Below are 20,540 nucleotides of genomic sequence, written 5' to 3'. Positions count from 1 at the left end.
AATCTAATCCTAAAGAATAAATGGATGAAACCACAAATCATAGACACAATCAAGAAGTTCATTCAAGAGAATGAAAATAATGAGGCAATGTAATGAAATTTGTGGGATGCAGCCAAAGCAGTTATTAGGGGAAATATTATATCTCTAGATACTTACTTGCAAAAAATAGAAAAAGAGAAGATCAATGAATTGAGAATACAACTGAAAAAGCTAGAAAAAAGAACAAATTTAAAAACCCTCAATTAAATAACAAATTTGAAATTCTGAAAATAAAATAAAAGAGATTAATAAAATTGAAAATAAGATAACTATTGAATTGATAAATAAAACATAGTTGGTTTTATGAAAAAATCAACAAAATATATAAACCTTTAATTAATTTGATTAGAAAAAGAAAAGAAAAATCATATTACTAGTCTCAAAAATGAAAAGGGAGAATTTTCTACCAAGAAGAAGAAATTAGAGCAATAATTCAGAGTTACTTTGTCCAACTATATGTCAATAAATTTGATAATCTATATGAAATGGAGGAACATCTACAAAAATATAGATTACCCAGGTTAACAGAAGAGGAAATAAGGTATTTAAATAGTCTCATTTCAGAAAAAGAAACAGAACACGCTATTAATCAACTCCCTAAGAAAAAAATCTCCAGGACCAGATGGATTTACATGTGAATTCTACCAAACATTCAAAGAACAATTAATTCCAATACTATATAAACAATTTGAAAAAATAGGGAAAGAAGGAGTTTCACCAAATTCTTTTTATGACACAGATATGGTGCTGATAGCTAAACCGGGTAGGGTGAAAACTGAGAAAGAAAATTATAGAAATCTTAAATAAAACATTAGCAATGACCTTATAGAAAGTCATCCCCAGAATAATACACTATGACCAAGTAGGATTTATATCAGGAATTCAGGGATGTTTTAGTATTATAAAAACTATTACCATAATTAACTATATCAATAACCAAACTAACAAAAATCATATGATTATCTCAATAGATGCAGAAAAAGCATTTGCTAAAATCTAACACCCATTCCTACTAAAAAAACACTAGAGAGTATAGGAATAAATGGACTTTTCCTTAAAATGATCAGTAACATTTATTTAAAACCATCAGCAAGCATCATATGTAATAGGGACAAACTAGAACCATTCCCAATAAAATCAGGAGTGAAACAAGGCTGCCCACTATCACCATTCTATTCAATATTGTATTAGAAATGTTAGCTTTGGCAATAAGAGAGAAGAAAAAGAGATTAAAGGAATTAGAGCAGGTAATGAGGGAACCAAATTATCACTCTTTACAGATGATATAATGGTATACTTAGAGAACCCTAGAGAATCAATTACAAAATTACTATAAACAATTCACAACTTTAGCAAGGTTACAGGATACAAAATAAATCTACATAAATCATCAGCATTTTTATATATTACCAACAGAGTCCAGCAGCAAGAGATACACAAATAAATTCCATTCAAAATAACTGTTGATAGTATTTAGTATTTGGGAATCTATCTGCCAAGGGAAAGTCAGGAATTATATGAATACAATTACAAAACACTTTCCACACAAATAAAGTGAGATCTAATCAGTTGTAAAAATATCAAGTGCTTATGGCTAGGCCAACAGAATATAATAAAAATGACAACACTACCTAAATTAATCTCTTTATTTAGTGCCATACCATTCAAACTCCCAAGAAATTATTTTACAGACCTAAAAAAAATAACAACGTTCATCTGGAAGAACAAAAAGTCAAGAATTTCTAGGGAATTAAAAAAATGCCAATGAAGGTGGACCTAGCTGTGACAGAACTAAAAATATGTTATAAAGCAGTGGTCATGGAAACCATTTAGTACTTACTAAGAAATAGAGTAATTGATCAGTGGAATAGGTTAGGTTCACAGGACAAAATATTCAATAACTAAAGTAATCTAGTGTTTGTCAAACCCAAAGACCCCAGTTTTGGGGATGAGAACTCCCTATTTAACAAAAATGCCAGGAAAATTGGAAACTAGTATGAAAGAAATCAGGGCTTCACCCACACTTAACACCACCTACCAAGATAAGATCTAAATGGACATGACTTAGACATATAGAGTGATCTAGGGGAGGGGATGGGAGGAAGGAAGGGAAAATCTGAAACACAAGGCTATGCAAGGGTAAATGTTGAAAAATTATCCATAGCCTTTTGAAGAAATCTTATGCCTTATCTAATATCAATAAATTTTATTTTAGCTCACTTAAATGATAGGACCAAAATATGACCTAGACAAGACCTCTATAACCCTTAGTTTTATCATCTATTAAGTGGGGAAAATAATGTTTCCACAATTCATACTTTTGATATGAAGATGACATTTTGCAAACCTCATTACAGTATAAAATGCATGTCATTATTTTCCTTTTCTATTTTCACTTTCATCCTCCTCTCAAGTCTAATTGCAATGTTTCACAAGACATAGCGATCATATCACTAAGCCAAAGTTATAGAAGGTTTTATTTTGTTGAAATGTGACATTTTTGGTGGGAAAAGTATCCAATAGAAGACCAGCTATTAAGGTATACATGGATTAATACATGCATAAGAAATAACTTTCCATATTATGACATCACAAATATATGCATATATATGTATATATATACATATACATATACATATATATATATATATATATATATGTAGAAATGAAACTGATCAAGTTTTTCTTTCTTATAGGGACCATATTTCTGCCTTGACTATAACCAGCTATAGAAAAATTACATGATTGATATATTTTAAATCTAATTTTCTATGATTCTATTATATCCTATTTCTATAATTTGTGTATAACAAGCACTGTATTGATTTTGAAAATATAAATTCTGAAACACATATTATAAAGCACTAGGTTAATCACACATTGATAATCAATATGAACATCTTTAATGCATATCATTACTAATTCAATATGGTAACATGATTGTTCCAGACATCTTAGTTTTTTTAGATATCCCCATATAACCCTTCAACTATAGCATTTTGATCTTATTTTAACATCAAATGTCCAGGATGTTGATCACTAAGGATAAAAAATATACACACTCAAAATAATCTTTTCTGATTTAGTCAGGAGGCACACGTGTTATGAATGTAGTAGCCTTATATATATTACTTGTCTAAATTATTAAAGATGTATCAATTGTTTAATCAAAACCTAAAGGTGAAAAATCCAGATTTACTCAAGAGATAATTGAAGATAAAGGGGAGAAATGGGAAATACTAACCCACTTAAAATGTTTTCCATATAAATGCTTTCAGGAGTTCAACACATGTAGTAAAAATACAAATTGCAAGACAAAAAAAAGAAAAAAAAGAAAGAAAAGAAAAGAAAAAAAATACTTTTCCTCATCAGTAAGATGAAGGGAATGAACTAGAAAGTCTCCCAGGGCCCTTCCACCTCAAGATTTATTATCCTACAGTCTTTTCAAAACAATATATGTATGGGGCAGCCAGATGGTACAGTGGATAAAGCATATCTATGTATATATATATATATATAATTTTATGAATGTATTATTTTTACAACTTTAAATTGGTTGGTTGTACAATATAGTAAAATTTAAATTTCCACTTTTTTGAATGCAAATAATTAGGAATAAAAATACAAAAATAAAAACACATGAAGATGAATTTCTAGAAATGAAAGATTTTAGGAAGATAAAACTAAAAAGCATTTTATTAGTGTGATGACAATGGTTCCTAAATTTCATTAATGATTGGATACATTACTTATAAGTACTTCAAATGGTGTTTGAGAGATTGATAACTCTATTAGAATATTAAAATATGTCATATTCAGTATGATAGACTTATTGCAAATGGTGACATGCCACTTTCCTACTATGTAGAATACAAAGCATTACACTATGCAGACAATAGCTTAGTTCCTAAGTGACATTTTATAAATTTATTTGTGACAGCAAGAGAATATCTCTTCTAGAAGCTATGTTAATTGAATGTCTTTGAATGACTACTATTATACTAGACAAGTAACAAGTTAATTGCATCTATAACAAATGAAATATTACAATTTAGATCATTTTGGGATATCTAATATTTTTGTTTCCTTGGTACTATTTTTGGATCATGCTGCCTTTAGGTTACGGTTGGAAATTGATGTAACTAAAATATCATATACTTTGTATCATGACTTTGTGACAATCAAATTCATGTTTTGTTGTTTTTTTTCATGATAATGGTATTTTCAAATAAAAAAGTAGCATTTTAAGACTTGTTAAATTAAGTGAACTGGAATCTTTGAATCCTTATTATATGATAAATGTTCATGGTCTAGTTTGCATAAAGCAAAACTGAGTTTTAGTGTCATGGCCCATTGAAGCATCTGTTTTGCATGGTTTTCTTCCTTTAAATATATGCTTCTCTGAAGATATAAGATCTTCTTGAACAGTTTATTTTAAATGTCTTCAGATACACATAATAAAACTTTCTTAGAAACTGTGAAATCAGTGTTAAGAGACTAGAATAATAGCTTAATCTCAATCAGTTGCTATTCTTTATGTAAATTATACATAGCTACTTAGTGAGATAATGCTCTATACTGATCTTTCTAAGTATTTTATTGAGTTACCTGCCTTGGAAATACTTCATGAGAAAAAAATAACAATTCTGAGACATAAAAACTAATCTGCTGGCATAAAATGATACCTGATTCTCCCCTGATGGCCAGTATTCAATAGTATTTTTGTCTTTTTCTCCTTTTAAATCATCCTCTCAAGTGACTTTAGTTGGCATTAATAATGAAAAATGAGTAAAACTAGATTTATTTAATTAAATAATAATTATCTCACAAAGATATGTGCATTGTAATTGTGACCAATGTTGGGACTTCTTTCTTTCTTTTTTTTTTTTTTTTTTTTTTTTTTTTTGACTGCATATTTATCTCAAGGAGTCTCTTTTTCCCCAGTGGAAGGGAACATGGAATGAAGAGAAAATAGATTTTTGTTTATTGAATAAAATGAATTTAATTTAAAAATAATTTTCCCATAATGGAATACAAAGATTGGTGTTAAAAATTAACAATCATTAAAAGAAAAACCAAAAGGAAGATTCTAGGGAAAGGATGGTCAAATTATAATTTTTAACAATTCTGATATGTTTAATCATATCAATTGGGGAAATTTTTTAGTCCAATTATGTTATTGGTTAGAAGATTGGGGGAAAGAAAAAGAAAGATAAGGAGAAGGAGGAGGAGGAGGAGCACAATGACATCACCACCACCAACCACCAAACTCTCCATGCTGAGTTGGCAAAGGCAAAGAAACACCTAAAATATGAGAGCTGTTTGATTAATCTATGAGCCCCTTGGAATTAATAGTGATCTTCCTGTAATGAATTACACCTTGAGAATCCTTTAGATTCACAGTCCCTATTGTTATACTTTAACATATTATATAATATTATAACCAGAATACTGTATTGTTGCTGCTGATCATTTCAATAGGCTTAAACTATTGAATACCTGTGCATTACAATCAAAGTTAGAATGGGGAAAAATGGGCCATGCTCAATAAACAATATAATGAAAGTGTGGTTTCATAATAAAAAATTCAACAAGTCAAAATTCTGTGACTTTAATGCCAAGTCATTAAAAAACAAGAGATTGTAGCAAAAGTATATATTCCATATTAAGGTTTCTTTTAACATGTAAAAAGTTGTAAGGCTTATTAAATGCCAATTTAATTTTTTTTATTTTGAGCAAAATAATTTGCATATATCACTGTAGGTTGGATCCATGTTCTAAATAAATATATAAGATTTAGTCAAACAGAAGAGTTTATCCTGTTGTTGTTTGTCCTTCATTCTTGAAGAGGACCATGATATCAGGGAGGTGAAGTTATGCCATGCAAATCAATTGTTTTTAAGTGAGGAAGGGCTGTGCAAAGTCAACTGCCTCACTTTCCCCTCTAGAGCCATCTTGGTCCACTGGCCATATATAGCAGGACAACTAGAATTGGTCTTGGATTCAATGAGAGACCATGGCCTTTTTAAACTAAGGTCTTCAACAGGTCTCAGTTTGATTGAGGGTGCACCCTTTTAGTGATTAAGGCTAAATAATCAATAAATATCCATTTGGAATATTTTCTAAAGTTTATATTTGTTCAATGTTTGAAGAGATCTAAATGTTGCTCAAGTACTCTTGCTCATTACTGTTGCTGGGTTGTGTTCATTTATAGCTGTGAATAAAGCTAAGGAAAAAGGATTAAAGTCCACCTAATTCTATTACACTTAGTTTTCATTATTTGTAGTATATTTCTCTTTCAAGAAAATAATGCTGACCTGATCAGCATTTTAGGCAAATCATTTAATCAGCAATGTGGAAGATGAACTAGAGTGGGGAGAGAGTATAGCTAGGGAGATCAATTAGATTATTGTAATAGTTCAACTGAGTGGTAAAGAGCACCTTAAATAGTATGGTAGCTGTATGTAGAGAGATGGGGCATATATAAGAGATGTTATGGAAATAGAAACAGTAAAATATATCAATTACCTGGGTATAAGGAGATGACAGAAAGTTAAGAACTAGGGAAAATGCTAAAATTGAATACCTGGGTGACAGTAATAATAGTTATGCCCACAACAAGGACAAGAAAGAGGTATGAGGGTGAGGTAAAGAATGAGTTCTGTTTTATAAATATTTAAAATATCCACATAGTATTTAGTCTGAACTATTGAAATATCTACCGTTGTAGATATGTGACTAGAATTCTGGAGAGGGACTACATATGGATGGAAGGATATGGGAGTCATCTGTATGAAGTGTCAGTCAAACACATGAGAGATGATGAAGTTTCCAAATAAGAAAACAGAGTGAGAAAAGGGCGCAGGATAGAAGTTTGGATTATACTTGCAGATAAGAGGAATTACATGGACTATTATCGTATTTCTTTAATCCCCAAATATTTTTTCCTCTAGGTAAAACATCACTGTTTCTTCAACTAATCCTACTATAACATGAGACTAATTAATTATCTTTGAATTTCTTGGCATATCCTGGGTTACATCTTTTCTGTTCTCCATGGCATGTGTAATCTGTATCACAAATTATCCTTATAAGCTATTTCATATTATTGCCTCATAAATTTCTTCAACTAGATTATAAATAATTTAAAAGAAGTTGCATCTTCTTGATCACTTTTCAACACAAGCTAGGTACTTAAGTACTCAGTGATTAATTGGCTAATTTGTTAAATGAGTCATTTAAATTGCCAAGAAGTCCCACAAGCATATTCTCTCTTGATCATCACATTGCTATGTTCTTTTTTTTTTTTTTTCATTCATGTTATTTTGAATAGACATCAACACAGGTGTCCATTTTCATTTAAAGTACTGTGCAGGTCCTTGTACAAAGATCTTATCCAATATTCAGAAAACAGTGTTTCACTGAAATTTGCCCAAACCTTTTTCCCTTTCCAAACCTCCTCTAATATGTTCTTTCATTCTCTTTGGCCACCTCACCTCCATGTTCTCTGTCTCAGTGCTGTCATTTTCCTAATAGATATGGAAAACTTGCATGGGTATAAGAAAATAGCAAGTTAACAACAGAAACCTAATGCCCAAATGGCTACTATACAGGCAGAGAGTTAAGTTAGGGCAGAGATACATGAACATAAATGAGAAGAATATTAACAACGAAGGTTAATGATTATTTTGAGAGTCATACTTGATTAAGATGGTATGAGTGACAAATGAGTGTTTTCTACCACTTGTGTGTGTTAGTCAATAAATACCACAGATTTTTAGCGAGCCTATAAGCAAAGATATCTGATTTTTCTTTTTTTCTTTTTGGCTTATATTTTCTATCTCAAAACACTGGGAAAGTATTTCCAGTAATATATTGCTACTGATACTATTGTCAGAATCCCTTTCATTGTAAATATCAAGATAGACCAGTGATCTAACTAGAATTGGAATATCTAGAATGATCATGAAGCCTCTGAGATGTTTATAAATTACCAACATACCAAAAGTTATAACAATGCTTTCTTTTTAGGTCATGATTCTAGGTTTTATGATCTTTGTGGCTTCTTGTAGGGGGCCAAAAATGACATTTTAAGTATATGTTTGAAAAGAATGCATTTTAAATCATTATTTTAACCAGGGAATCTTTTGGAGATATCTTTATAACTAATGATATCATATTTATATTCCTTGTAGCCTAAATGTAGATAAAATTTAAATCCATGCTGGTAATAACTTATGAGATTATTCTCACAACAGGTTTTTTTTAAAGTCTTGTAGCCAATGAAGAAGATATATGTGCATTAAAAAACCCCAAACTATAAAATGAAAATTGGTTGCCCTACAACTATTTACTATGCCTGGAATCAAAGGCAATGTGAGATAGAGAAAAGAACATTGAATTTGGAATAAGAATAAAAACCCTGAGCTTGAATCCTGGCTCTGCCACTTATTGCTTGTGTAATCTTGGGGGATTTAACCTTTGGAGACATCAGTTCTGTAATCTGTAGAAATGAAATAATAGTTAAATCATTGATTGAATATATTACAGTTTGAATCTCTTTTGTAGAGAGGGTGGAATAAATGTCCACTAAGCCTCCTTCCAGTTCTCCAATTCTGTGATTTTGTGATTTAGATGGCCTTTAATGTTGCTTTCAGATCTAAATCTAGAATTTAATTTTTTTTGCAAACAAAATTATTTCTCCTTCAACTACAAAATGATACCTGAAATTTTATAGGGTTGAAGATGCCATTTATAATGTTTAGCATGATGAATAAAGGAAAACTGAATAGGCATTTAACACTAATTGAATTTGTATATGAATAGATCTGAACTGAAATGTTTTGGATAATTAATGCAGAGGTAGAACATCTACCGTTTTTCTCACATTATACATATATCTCTAATCTATTACTAAATACAGATAAATTTGTAAGTATGTAGTATTATAAAAATGTAATAACACCCACATAAAAATTCATAGCAACTTTATTTTTGGTTCCATGTGATGAGGAGAGGGCTGAAGAAGAGCAGTGCAAAACAACAACAACAAAAAACAGATTAAAGTAGAAAATAGGACAATCTCCTGCTACTGTCAACATTATGCTATTCATAAAGATACAACATCACCAACAATCCTGAACCTGACCAGAGGAAGAAAGTGTAAGAAAAAGGACAAATTAATCCAAGTTATATGAACATGGGCAAGTCATTTAATATCTCTGAAGCTCACACAGTTAGCACTTTAGTGCAAACTCTTATCACCTCTCATATAGATTATTGATAGACCAATCTGATTGTTCTCCCTGCCTCAAATCTCTCCCTACCCTATAGAATTCATCCTCATTATTACTGTGATTTTTTTTTAACACTAGCCTGACCATGTCACTATTCTACTCAATCAAGACCAGTAATTTTCTGTTATCTCTAAGATCAGATATAAATTCCTCTGTTTAGCTTTTAAAATTGAAAAATCTTTTAAAATTCTCTAACTGCTAATACTCTCCCTAGGAAATTACCTAGTATTTAAGTTCTTTGTTTATAGTTGCATTTATGGTGGCTTATATATGTCCTAGTTATGCTAATTTATATTGCTTATGTTTATATGTGTATTAGTTAATTTCCCTATTAGAATATGAATTCAACAATCATTTATAAGGGATTGCTGTTTACCAGCCACTGTATTAAGTACTGTGAATACAAATACAAGTAAAAAGACAGTTCTTGTCCTCAAGGAGCTTGAATTCTATTGTGGGGAAGACAACATATTAAAAGAAGATGAAAAGCTGAGAGTAGAGGGAAATATAGATAATACCTAGGTAACTATGGAAGTGAAATTCAAGAGGTAATTAATATTATCAGAAGCCTTGATTATTAGTAACAATAATTCTGAGTAAGTAGAGATAGAATTCTGACTGTGGTGATTTAAATGTGATTGAGAAGTGATCAAAATTTTCAATAAGTATCAACTTACACAAGAAGTAAAACAAAAATCCAGACAGACTCAAATTAAACATTAATAGCTAATTTAAAGTTGTTTTTATGCTTTCTCTAGAGCTGTATTTTTTCTCATACAGACTAATACTAATTCTAATAGGATACTTATTTCAGCTTTTCAGTTTATGTAATTTTTTTTTTTAAGGCTGGGGTTAAGTGACTTGCCCAGGGTCACACAGCTAGGAAGTATTAAGTGTCTGAGACCAGATTTGAACTCGGGTCCTCCTGAATTCAGGGCTGGTGCTCTATCCACTGCATCACCTAGCTGCCCCTATGTAATTATTTGTATATAATTATTTCTTTCCTGAAATTTACAAAAAAGGTAATCCCTCTCCACACAATTGTGCAAACAACTGATTTTAGAATATTTCTAGAGATCCTTTAATATGATCATATAAGGCAGAAACTTTAAATCAATTATCCAGTCTAAGGAAAAGAACTGTGACATGATAATTTGCTTATTGGATTTAGATACTAAGCATACAAACTTTTTCAGAGTTCTCATCTTTACCTTCATTGTTAATATTGACCAAATGTCCATATAATAAGCAGTGTTACTGGATAACACATTTACCTGCCAATTTATCCCCAATTCAAAATCCTCTGAACTGTTTCTTTGAACCCTTCTCTTCAGCTGAATGATGAATCATTTATATCACATCCACTGTCTTTAAGATCTTTCAGGGGATTAGAGTTCAAACATTTGCAGGAACTGGGAGAAGATCTAATTCTATATATGGTGACTTTGACCAAACTGGGACCACCCAGACATAATGAAGATAGAAGCTGAATATATGCCCCCAACATCTCTCCATTGGTAGACAAACTTTTACTCTTAGAGATTTACATTGGATTTCTTTCTTGCTCTCAGGCTTATCAAAATCTACTCTCCAACTTAGGAATTGAAGACTTACAATTAAGAGAATGCATAATATTTATTTTTAAAGGAGTTAGATCTGAAATTAAAAGTTTCAAATGGCCCACTGCTAAAACTTAAAAGGATATTAAATATAAACAGATGCTCCAAGATTATGATAATAGACTTTATTTCTTAACATTATTACTAATTAATATACTACCAACACATGTTACTAATAATAGATATTAATTAAAATATCAATGCTGATAGAATAAAATTATAGTTAATAATAATAACTACCTTTAATATAGTGCTTTATGTTTTGCCAAAATTTTTACTCATTATCTAATGTTTCATTTATAACAACCTTACCAGATCAGTACTATTATTTTGCCCATTTTACAGAAGAGAAAATCAAATCTGAGAGAAGTTAAGTAATCTATGTAGAGATACATAGTCAGTAATTTTTGAGGCAGGATTTGGTATTCCTGACCCCAACTCTAATGCTTCCTAACTATATAACTAATTGACTTGGGAATATCCTATACATTAAAACAGTATAGTGACAGTGTTGTAGGTTGATTAGAGAATCAAAATCTTGAGGCAAGAAGGCCTGGGTTCAAGTTCTATCTCTGACACATACTTGGAAGTAATAAATCACAGAAGTTGCAGATACAGACCAGAACAACAACAAAAAAGATAATAACACTGATAAATGGTTCAACATAAGAAACAGATATGATTTTATCAATGCAAATGACATTGAAGAAGATATATTTCTATATGCCTTTCCTTGCACTCTAAGGACCTTGAGACTCAATCTCTGATGTTGGAAGATGACCTCTTTAAGAGAAGGTACTTTCTTACTTTCTATTTGTATCACCAGCACTTAGCACAGTATTTAATAATGCTCATTCTTTCATTTCTTCTTAATTCCCTCACAACATTACTCATTGCTATAGATTGCCCATCTGGATTAATACAGTGCATATCCTCATGGAAAAGTTCTCTATGCAAATGAAGCTACAAGACCAAAAGAAAAATAGAAAACAAAATAACTGGCTGGTTTTGCAAAACGGATGGTTCAGTGAGCTCTACCACTAGCCCCCCTCCAGGAGAACATGCAGTATCTTCCAAGTCTTATTAAACTCTGGGGCCAATAGCTACTACAGGATGCAAGAACCAATACTGTGCTATACCTCACCTTGAATAGCTTTCCTACAAGTAGATTTTATTTGTACCCAGAAAAAAAAATTAGGAAGGGCTAGTTTTTGGGAAAATTGGGCTTTAGATGATGCTGTGGATAGAACAGTGGCATTAGAATCAGGAAGACCTGAGTTAAATATGACTTTATACACTTCTTAGCTATATGACCAGGACAAGTCACTGAATCACTGTGTGCCCAGTTTTGTAATCTGTAAAACAATAATGATAATAATAGTGCCTATCTACAAGGTTTGTGAAGTTTAAATGAGATAACAATCATAAAATGCTTAGCATAGTGTTTGGCAGATAATTAGCACTACATAATTTTTAGCTTTTATTAATTATTATTAGTTAAAACCTTTTTGTGCCTCTCTGCATCATGTTCTCCAACAAGTGAAAGATGAAAGCAGAGTGGCATGAACTGGTAGGAATTTACAAGAAACCATGATGAAATCATTTAGCACCAGTGTATGAGAGTTGGTAGAGGTGAAGAGAATGGAATGCAGAAAGACATAGTGAGACAAAGAAACTTCCAGCCCCAACACAAAATCAACTTCTGCTAATGAAGAAAGGAATCTTAACACTAATCAGGGAGGCAAACAACATTTTTATTGGGTGCTATCTATTTTGGAATTGGAGCTTTCCCTCATCCACATCACTTATCTCCCCCACCCTCCCATTTGCCTCTGTATGTTCTGGTGCCTCACTTCAGGATCAAAGCAAGTGTAGAAATAATAGGGAAACACTAAATTCAGGGAGTTTAGGGAAAGCACCTACAGCACCATGATATTATTCATGTAAATGTTTCTTTCACTATTACATCCCCTTTTTCCTTTTCTTCCCCAGATACTCCTTAATCAGAACTCAGTATTTCTGTTATATTTCAAATCTATCACTTTTAATTTAAATTTAAGATATTCATAATTTTCAGATTGGGATTGACTGGGACTGCCTGTGGTCCCTAGAAAATTTTAATAATCAGAAAACCATATGTAACTGAAGAACTGTATCTTGTATGCAAATTTTCTGTTGTTTTCATACTGAATACACCTGCTATTTTGATTATTTGTGAATTGAACAAATTTCATGGGATGCCCTGAGATCCAGATTATTATGTCATTATTTCTATAAGAAAATGCTTTTAGGGTTTCTGTCTGTCTTTTGGCTTAGATATGAGCTTTTGGAAAACAGTTTGTCCTTTAACAGATTGTGGTTGATAGAATACTCAGTTTCCAGTCAGAAATACCTGGGTTCAAATCCCACCTCAGAAATTTATTAGTTTTATGAAGTCATTTAACTTTTCTTGGTCTAGGTTTCCTGATCTAAAATCCAAGTGCTTGACTATGGACTCAAAGATTCTTTCAATTTCCAAATCAATGGTACTATGACAATAGCAGAATAAAACTTACAATTAAATGGGAATTAAAGACTGTAGGGAAATGATTACAACAATACTGCTGGATGTTTGCTGATTTGAGTTTTTTCCCCCCTTTCCCTGAATCAGGGTTAAAAGTCAAGAAAAAATTGCTATATGGATATGAAAAAAATACGTCCATATGCTGTAGCAGATGGATCAGAGGGGAGAGAAGGACAGTGTATTGCATCACTCAATTACCTCAGAGGTCAAAATCACTCTATCATTTTATCTAGTTAAATAACAACTACAGTATCACCAAAGTACACAGATATTATTCACCAACGCAGTTTTTGTTCACAGAACAGTAGTAGGGTATGGTGGAAGGAGTTGAAAAATAAGAAAGTGGCAAATCCAGAAAGGGAGGATAAAAGGTAAAAGAGATCAATCATTTAATCAAATGAAGAATGAATAATGTTAGTGCTATTGCTGAGGGTGAGTTAAAGGGAAGTTATATAATCAAGCAGACATCAGGTTCCATGGATCCTGACATGCTTTGGACAAATACAAGCCTTTCTTGCTGACTTGTGAGGTGTAAATGTATTCAGGACCAAGCTCACTGTGTAAATTTAAATCAACATAGCATCATTTGGGTCCAGGGGCAGTCACAAAAAGAGGAAAGTGTGGGGAGAACTGAGGAGAGTTGCAGGGAGAGCCTTTTCCACATGGTTCTATGGTTGCTATAGTAACTCCTTCTTTTGTTTGTACATATTCAGAACAGCTGTCTCCTTTGGAGACTGGCAATGATATTATGGCATTAGAGCTAAAGGTAAGATTCACTAGCTGTTCCATGGCCAGTAGTTTTCATAGATAAAATTTCCTCCAATTATTTAACTGTATTTAGTTTTAGAAGTTCCTATGCTTTGTAAATCATTTTTGCTAAAAAGAAGGGAAACAGTACAATCAGGAAACTTAAAAAACAAAACAAAACAACAAACTTCTTTATCATTTGAATAATTAAACTCTGTGGTCAAACGATTCTGACGTTGAGAAATGGATCCCTACATCCATTATATGTGAGATAACCAAGTCTATTGTACATTTCCTAAGATGTACCTATTTCAAAAGGAGAAAAACATATATTCTAAATGCACACAAATCCTTATAATATTTTCTAAGTTCTGATTAATTCTTCTAGTTAGACTGTTCTCAGGTATACTCTTCACAAGGTTGAATGGTTGCCTGAAAACAAATTTAATGAATATTCATTTCATAAAAAATATTCACTGAGTTCCCATTACTTTTGCCTATGAGCTATCATTCTGGAAAGCCTTATTAGTATAGTAAAAAGAACATATATCTAGAGAGCCATTATCTAGGGAGGGAATTTTTACTTAAAAGAGTAAATACCCTGTTTTACTATAAATAGGATAGAAGTCTACCTGGGCCATAGGAAATAAACCCAAAGGGTTAGACTGACTAAAGCAAAACATGAGCAAATACAGACTGATTAGTCAAATTTTTAAAATATGCAAACTTAGGATGCAAATAAAGAACTCAGAAAACACAGCTGTTCTTAAAAACAAATCATCACACAACATAGATTGTAGTGTTTCTTGGGATGTTCAGGGAAAAATATTCAGAGAATATGAAGTAATAATCTAATATTGTAATGATTTTCCCTCATTGCTCTTGCTGGAGATTTCATCTGATTTTTTTTGAGTAAAAACTATGAGACAGTCAAACTAATTTATCAAGACACATAGTAATATTCATGGCCACATTTCCCATATATTTAATTGAATGTTCTCCCATCCTCAATCCCTATTCTTTACCTCTACCCTAGGATTTTCTTCATTCACTAGCAAGATTAAATGACTTGATTTACACAGCTAGTAAGCCTCATATCCAGGAATTGAACCTAGCTCTTCTGATTCCAAATCATGAGACCATATTACTTATCTCCCATTAATTTTTCTCTTAACCAATTCAAGCTTAGTCTGGATGCTTTCAATAATCTTATTGTGATAGTTTTTGCATTTGCATCCAACTAGAAATATCTGTGTAGATTTGAATTTTTAAAATGTTAAAAACCATATTTCAGTGTTTTGTGAAACATATATTTAATAGAAATAAAAGACAGTATGCTAACTCTCACAAAAGAAAGAGAGAAAGAGAAAGAGGACAGAGAAATAAAAAAAGAGAGAGAAAGACAGGAGAAGGAAAAGAGTGCAGGAGAGGATAAGGAAGAGAGATAACATCTACTGTCAAAATCACTATATAATCAGAATGTATTTTTAATTATTCTAATTAGGAAAAAAAGTGATATTTATGGAATCCACAGTTACCAGTTTCAAAGTTGTTTAATTCTATGAGATTTTAACCATGTATATCCTGAACTAAAAAAGTTCATTGAAGTGCTTCACTCCAGTCAGTTGTATTTTTAATATGGTAACTAGTCTAACTTGGGGGGGAGGGGGAGAGAACCTTCCCAAACCTGAAGACAAAAATTTCCATTGAAAAAGTTCTATCACAACAAAGACATGTTTCTAATGTTAATATTTGTATAGTATCTAATTAAAACAAATAAAATAGTTATTTAGCCAGGATACTAGCCTCTTCTTTGTGTCTGGGGATTGATTCATTGGTTAGATGTGTACATCTGGCCAATAAATTACTTATAATCAAAATTACAGATGGAAGATGGCCATGACAATGACCTTTGGTAGACACGAAGAAGCAGAAGACATAAAAAGGTATGTATTCTCATTATGAGGATCAGAATATAAAAATAAAAGAAGCAACATTATACTTTATTACATTTACATTATACTTCATAATATTGTGAAGTTAAATGAGCTTTGGTACTCAGATCTCATTAGCACTCTCTGTTTCAGATTGAAGGGAAAAGCTCAGAACGCTTCCTAAACCCTTTATTTAAGGAAGATGCCCAAGATAACCATATCCTCATTGTTCCCTTAGATGCATTCCTCTAAGCCTCTCTACCATAGGCCTTGGGTATTTCCTATTCCCCCTTCCTAGTTTTTTAGATTCTTTTTTTGTGAGTTATATTCTCCTAATAAAATTTAAACTCTTTAATGTCAAGGACTTTATTTTTCCCTATTTGTATCCCCAAGTGCTTAGCACAGTACTTAGCATAAAGTAGGCACTTCACAAATGTGTATTGACTGAGTGACAATTGTACATTCTCTGTTCTTGCCAAGTTGAACTTGAGATATTGGCATATGGTATACAGTTAGTAGGACACCTGAGATTAGATTATGAAAGAAAACAGGGTTTTTAGAGGGGTTGTCGAGGAGACCCATTTGAATACATATAATTAAAATAAGTCAAGTATTTCTTACCAGAATTTGGAGGCCAAAAAAAAAATTAGTACTGAGGTCTGTAATATGTGTCCTTTCAGAGGCATCAATAAAAGAAGTATTGATAAAGTAGATAGCATAAGAAGGAAATCAGGAAATTAGAATTCTTTAAAATCCTCTTTTGGAATTTATTACACCGGCTGAAGAGAGAAAAAGGTGAAATTCAGCACCAATCATTTCTGCTCTAGAAATATGAAAGCTAATCTCTTCACATTTACATCTGTAATTATTGTTCCATCCAATTCAATGGTCATGTCTTGTGGCTAGACGGTAGTTAGCTTTCCTTAAAAATAAAATTTCATCATCATTGTTGGCTTATTTTCAAAACAATGTTAATTTTTGAAGCAAAATTTAATTTTATTAGCTATTTGAAATATTTTAGGGAATGCGTGTTATACTAAATTTCTTTTAATTTTTCTATAGAGTCTGATTCTTACTACACTGTCCCTTTTCATTTAATGACTATTTACATGTCATCTGTCAAAAGTACTTCTGCTTATGATTTCAGAGTCCAGATTGGGTCTTATGGCTAAGAACAGGGGAAGAAATAAGAGGCATATCACTTGGTGACAAAATGAATTTACTCTTAAGTAACTAGAACATTTTACTGACATCCAATATGATGAATGAAAGATAAAAATGCTCATTTTCATTTCCTTTTTTATTGGGAACTTAATAATTAACAATTATCAAAATTTTGTTATTAACATTTTAATATTAAAAAAGACAGGAAAATTAATTTGCTCCTGGAGATGCTTTTTGGATTTACCATTCTAAAAATAATTGGGGAATATATACCAATGACCACATCTTATATATATTCTCTTTGACCCAGTGATACTGCTATTAGTATCTCCCAAGAAGGGCAACAAAGGGCAAGAACTTATGGGTACAAAAATATTTTTAGAACTTTAGTGTTGTCTTATATTTACTCCCTACCATGTATTCTTTGATCAAGTAACACTGTCCTATTGGCTGTTTTGTGAATAAAGTACTTCCTCTCTTAGCTACAGGAATTTTCTCTGGTTCTTCTGTGTATCTCTTGAGCTTAGAACTGGCACATGGTAGAAGTCTAATCTTTATTGATTATAGCATCTTTACATTTATTTTAATGAAGTATAAAAGTTAAGGAAGTAGAAAAAAGTAAAAGAGTTCTATTATCAGGGGCACATTCTAATCTTTCATACTTTTTTTTTTTTTAACAGAGTAGTTACATATAAATTGGATGATTGAGTCCAAATGCATGACAAAAATTATATGAAAAGGCAATTAAAAGCAGAAAAAAAGGGGGAAAGGAGAAAACTAAGGATAATTTCTTCACAATGTGAGACTTTATAGTTATCCAAATGGATATATTTACTATTACTGACATCAGCATAAAATGCTACTATATCACTATATGGCAATTTTTTTTTTTTCTAATAAACATGGTCAAAATGATGGCATCAGCAAGCATTTATTAAGTGTCTTCTTTGTGCAAAGCACTAAGTACAAAAAGACAAGTGTCAAATAGTTGCTTCCCTCAAAGATCTTTTACTTGGAATATTAAATTACATAACACGTATAAACACACACATATACATATATACACATACTGGCAGTCACTTGCTATCTACCAAATAATTACAATCGCGAGTTAATATGGAGGAAGGGTGGAACTAATAGCTAAGGCATAGAAAAGGTTTCATGTGGCAATATTAGCATTAAGTTTTGATGGCAACAAAGGACTTTAAGAGGTATAGGTTGGGAAGGAATGTTACATAATTGGGGAAAAGCCAATGTTGTCACAGAGATGTGAGATGGTATATCATGTGTGGAAGAATACAAGGGTCAGCTATTCCCCACAGAATGCAAGAAGGTGAATGTATGATAAAGTGGGAAATGTAGGTTGGGACCAGATTGTTGAAAGTTAATCAGAGCTCTTAAATATTTTATCAATTCCAATTGATGAAATTACCAACCACAATTCCAGAGGATTGATAATGAAACATGCTACCCACCTCTTACCAGAGAAGCAATGGATTCAGCATGCAGAAAGATAAATATATTTTAGGATATATCCAATTAGGGATATACACACCTCATTAGTAGGACTGGGGAAAGGTAGGAAAGAATGAAACAATTAAATTACAAAAAGTAAAATAAAATATATTTTAAAAAATTTTGTGAAAATTTTTTAAAAAACCAAAGAGAGGGTAATTTATTTGATCCTAAAAATAACAGGAGACTACTGGAATTTATTGAAATTTTGAAAGGATCTGATATGTCATTGATTTCAACTTTCTAATTTTATTAATGAGGAAATTGAGGAAAAGACTTGTCTGGAATCACATAGCTATTAAGTGTCTGAGATGATTCAAAACCACACCTTCCTAACTCCATGCCCAGCATCTTAGCTCTCTAGCATTCTGTCTGTCTATGTTATCCTTCACTGAAACTAATCTGTAAATCCACAGTTATCTGTTAAATACCATGAAGAATACAAAGCAGAATAAGAGAAAGCCCTTAGCCTCAATGAACTTGACATCTAATCAGGGAAATAAAACACAAACACATGAAAAGTTATATAAGAGCTCAATACATGAGATGTCACAAAATAGCACAAGATTAATTGTCAAATGGATGGTACAGGCAGTAAATGTCCAGAGGCAGCAAATATATCAAATTAATATGACTTTTATTCCTTTTGAATTTAAATGCATTGTGAATTTATTCAGATATAGGCTTAGGATTTCTAAAATGGGCAAGGAAATGCTTTAGCACAAATTCTAATCTTTAATTTTTTTTAGTAGGGTCACAATAAATTTTGTACCTTTTGACCAATAGATAACTGTGCTTTTAAATGTCCCAAACCAATGTAAACAAAGCATTATTATGGAATTAAAAGCAGCATGGGATTTAAAGTATCTATGTAACTATCAAAAATAATGCAAAACTAATTTAACCTTTTTTAAATATGAACTCAAGGAGTTAGGTTGTATGTCACATTTTTACATGACGAAGATGGCTGTTCAAGTAAAATCATGTTGCTTAGAATCATAGAATTTTATAACTGAACAGGGTCTAAGTTAGGCATTATATTATAAATGAGGAAACTGAGTCCCCATAATTTTTCTAGCTTGCTGAAGATCATACTATTAATAGGGAACAAAGTACGAACACAAACCCCAGTACTCTGCCTCTAAATCATTGTACTATATCATATTGCCACTCCAAAAGCATCTCTTCTTTCATTGTGAAAATTCTAAGAAAATATAATTTCAATTCTCATTTTTTGAAGAAGTCAAAATAAAGTTTGGGGTCTTTTTTCCTTTCACTGATTTGACTAGAAATCAATATGTTGATCCAGTCTGTGAAAAAAATAAAGAATTAAATTATAATCTAGGCATCAGGAACATTGAAAAGGAAAATATTATAAATTAGTGATAAAGAAAAGAGGTACCAAATTGATATATTTTTTTAAAACATAAAGACAATAAATTTAATTAGGGCAGATATCTCAGTCTATGTTTTCTAAATGTATCAAGGAGATTAATATTTTACTCCATTATAAAATGACGCATTCATCTAAGGAAGGGGATGGAAGAACAAAGGGAGAAAAAATTTTGGAACTCAAGGTTTTTTAAGGGTGAATGTTGAAAACTATCTATGCATATATTTTGAAAATAAAAAGCTTTAAAAATAAAATGAGGCGTTTTCAAAG

General features: G+C 31.6%; 1 long non-coding RNA gene across 1 annotated transcript in view; it reads left to right on the top strand.

Annotated features, from left to right (window-relative positions):
- The first annotated feature begins 14,230 nt into the window (after window positions 1–14,230).
- LOC141562922 (uncharacterized) overlaps window positions 14,231–20,540 on the top strand; it is a 52,568-nt gene continuing 46,258 nt past the window's right edge. Inside the window, exons 1-2 of the long non-coding RNA XR_012488283.1 lie at window positions 14,231–14,283; window positions 16,151–16,210. This is a non-coding gene — a long non-coding RNA (uncharacterized LOC141562922). The remainder of the gene's footprint in view (window positions 14,284–16,150; window positions 16,211–20,540) is intronic.

Source organism: Sminthopsis crassicaudata, chromosome 3, assembly GCF_048593235.1.
Source record: "Sminthopsis crassicaudata isolate SCR6 chromosome 3, ASM4859323v1, whole genome shotgun sequence".
Classification (NCBI taxonomy): Eukaryota; Metazoa; Chordata; class Mammalia; order Dasyuromorphia; family Dasyuridae; genus Sminthopsis; species Sminthopsis crassicaudata.
Note: the sequence above shows the minus strand (reverse complement) of the source record. Positions and strands in the feature narration are given on the sequence as shown.